This window comes from Choristoneura fumiferana, chromosome 26 (genome assembly GCF_025370935.1).
Source record: "Choristoneura fumiferana chromosome 26, NRCan_CFum_1, whole genome shotgun sequence".
In the NCBI taxonomy this organism is placed as follows: Eukaryota; Metazoa; Arthropoda; class Insecta; order Lepidoptera; family Tortricidae; genus Choristoneura; species Choristoneura fumiferana.
The window spans coordinates 2,211,530-2,215,290 of NC_133497.1; positions in this window are offsets into that span (position 1 = coordinate 2,211,530).

The following is a 3,761-nucleotide window of genomic DNA, read 5'->3' on the forward strand; positions in this document are numbered from 1 at the left end:
TTAGTGGGAATTTTAATGAATAAAATAATGTAGTATTTTGAAAAATGTTGATATTTTAGGCACGAGCGAGGGAAAATCGCTGCGTGGCTATAGCTACCGTCCTGCACAAAGGGAAAAATCCCTCCCGACCCGTGGTCCAACTGCTATCTGGTTGCACCACGGGAACCTAAACTTACCCAGGATGGTTCAATTCTCAGACTACTTTTTTTTTCTGCAACTATTGCTGTAACCCGTGTACAACTGAAGGGCTATTGTCCAAAGGGCATATGAACAATTGCTATGTTGAACCATTTGCACCATGGGGAAGTAAAATTACCTTGGGTCATGTGTATCAGAATAGGTACTATCATTACTGCATTTTTATAAAATTAAAAGTCGCATGAAACCCAACAACTATGTAGTTTATTCTGAATACAGTGAAACCAACAGTCCGAACCCCGATTCCACAGAGTTCAAGTGGTAGTTCAACTAGTTGAACTAATGGACCCACCCAGTAGGACCATGGATAAACATACTTTCCAGAATTGGACTACTGATTTTGCTTCTCCGTGGTGCAACGGTTGACGATGAGTAAACTTGCTTCCCCGTGGTGCAACCAGTTGGACATAGTAGTTGGACCACGGGTCGGGAGGAAAAAAAAGTTCCTAAACCGCAATCGGTTCGCATCAAGAAGGAATTTTGCTCATACGCGTGTAGGGTGAGCACTGAAAGACTCCGGTCGTCGTCAAGCAGCTAATCATCAATTGAGTAAATAGGTAATTATCTCTTGTAAAGTATAAATATATTCAGATGTAATCTCGGTATTTCTCGCAATTTGTGGGAATTCTTGAACGAATTTCTACCACTTGGTTGAAATACTGGGCATACCGTTCAAAACGAGATCCGATTTGCTTTGGAGTCAGAATGTTCTTTATTTATCGTAGAAACATGTAGATGCCTACATGTAGCCTGTATTCTCATTATTCATACTAAATACAAATAAATATATAGGAAGTTAAAGTTCTGAATTTACCGTCGAAAACTCCAAACAAATTCCTTCGGATCTAACAAAAAATGTACTTGGAATGATTCAAGCGTAATCTAATCGCTAATATAACGCAAGCGTCAATACTTGCAACATTTTTATAGTATTAACTTGCATCCCGCAGCAACACGCTTGAACGCATTCAGGTCTTCCTCGAGCAGCTAGCACAATAAAGCTCTACACCTGGAAATTCACAACTATATCTAGAATTTTTATTATCTGGCACACCCACGACACAAAACGACAATTGAAAACATGGAGACTGTACTAGCTCCCCAGAGGTCCTCGCTTACTACCGTACGTGCCCACCAGCACCGTCGTAAAGCGTTAGGTCTGCCCTTTTAAGGACACAGCAGTACCTGTCTTGAAAAATTAACACGGAAATTCTAAAGCTTATAAGGAAAAAGACCCTCTAGATATATATAAACAACCAGACACGATAATGATGATGGTGATGATGATGATAGTATTATCCACGTATAAATAAAGATTCAAAATATGAAACGTCGTTTCCAGCAGGATTCTACATACCGATAGCTTCAACGAGGCTGTTTCCTTTCCAGCCTACTATGTACCACTACACATGAACTGTTTTACGCATCAGGGTAGTTGACACACTTATACAGCATTACGGCCTTCCGTTCTTCAGCTTTCCAAAATGACCATTTCTGTACCTCGTTATACATACAATACAAAGAATTATCGCAACCTTCAACTCAAAAGATAACTGCAATCAAGACTGGTAGGTAGAATAAAACACGGAAAGATTTCGTCTCCAATATTCGAAGAAATAGGAGTAACACTCGCATGTAATGCATGATTATCAAAGTATGTATGTCACAAGAGCATCATATGTGGTTACCAACTTGAGCACAATATCATACTCGACAATCTCCAAGTCCAAAGCCAAAAATCACATAAGATTAGATTTCTGGGACTCTAACACGATTCATCTAATTCTATATCGTCGCATATGAAACACTCATATTATCTAGATATTTGAACATTTTAAGGGCAAAAGTACAGTTGATACAAATATTCGTGACCCGAAAAAAATATATGAATATTTTGTAGTAGCTTACGCCGAAAGCCTTCCGAAAGCCTAGAAAAGTGATGCAATAATTTTTCACTAGTTGGCGCTGTCTATTTGCATGTGTGCGTGAGCTCCTAGTGTCCGTATAAGGCTGTACCTGACACCTAAATTTGAGCCCTGAAATCTCAGAATTGGCACACTATTTCCGTTCGACTGTAGTCTCAAAAATCGGCAATTCTAAATTGTTTTCGCAAATAATAAACTCAACTATTAGGATCACTAGGATATTCTAAAAATTACAAAAAAACATCACGATTGTTTGTTGACAGCCTTATCAGAATTAATGATTTATAAACAAGCTCTAGAATGGTCCAATAAATTTTTGTCGTACACTTTGAAAGATTAGTTCTATAAAATAGCTTTAAGGTGTGATGAAATCCGTTAAAGCTCTATAAATTATCAAGTTTTAAAGTTTTCGAAACTTGCGTTAAACTCTCTCCTTAAATCTCTGCTCCCGAGTCATTATGGACGCAATTTGTGGCCGTGTCATTAGAAATCTTGAAAAGTTATTTTCGCAACCGCCTTTTTATTACGCTTAATAATGTGAATCACTTTTGCATCGTTTAGATTAAATTGGTGTACCTCATTTATACGAAAAATCTTTACGTAGGCGTCATCATCATCATCATCATGTCAGCCGAAAGACGTCCACTGCTGGACATAGGCCTCCCCCAAGGCTTTCCACTCAGACCGGTCTTGTGCTTTCCGCATCCACCGCGATCCCGCGATCTTAACCAAGTCGTCGCTCCATCTTGTTGGAGGCCTACCGACAGCTCGTCTCCCGGTCCGTGGACGCCATTCGAGAACCTTCTGACCCCATCGACCATCAGTCCTGCGAGCAATGTGCCCCGCCCACTGCCACTTAAGTTTCGCAATTCTTCGGGCTATGTCGGTAACCTTAGTTCTACTGCGGATATCATCATTTTACGTAGGCGTGATATGATCAAAACGGTAACAATCGTTAATGCTATTTTTAATCACGAATTTTGTCATACATAAGCATACTCAATAATACCCACCAAAACCGGTATGTCAGCGTGTAAAAAATAGGCCAGGGCGTGAAATATCAGCCGAAAATATACCCAAGTTTGGATGAATGATTTTAATTTCAAAGTGATAATAATGAATGTATCACCTACAGCTATCCTTACCAGGCGCGGATCCAGACTTCAAAAAAGGTTGTCGTCACAGCCACCCGAATATCGGTCAAGTGGGAGTCGGAGTACGAACTCGCTCATGAACAAACACGACTCATGAGCTTAGAGCAACACGGGGTTCCTACGGAAGGAAGGTAGGAAGCCCGTGTTGCTCTATGCCCATGAGCGACTTTTAAATTTAATTATTTCCTTTTTTATCATCATCTATCGATCTCAATAGGCCGTGAAAGTGTGTCGTTACAAGTCTATATTAGGGTTGTGGGCATGCCCATCGTGCCCACTACGGTGGATCCGCCCCTGATCCTTACCTAAATCCCAGTTTAAACCTGCAAGAAAAACTTCCAAGGTGCATTACATTGCGGTGCTTAGTGTTGTGAAAAATGCTCATTTCGAGGCTTAAAGACTCGAACCCTAAAGACTCTCGAGACTTAACGACTCAAAGAACGCAAAGATGGTTTTTTGCATCCATATGCAATTATGCATAAAA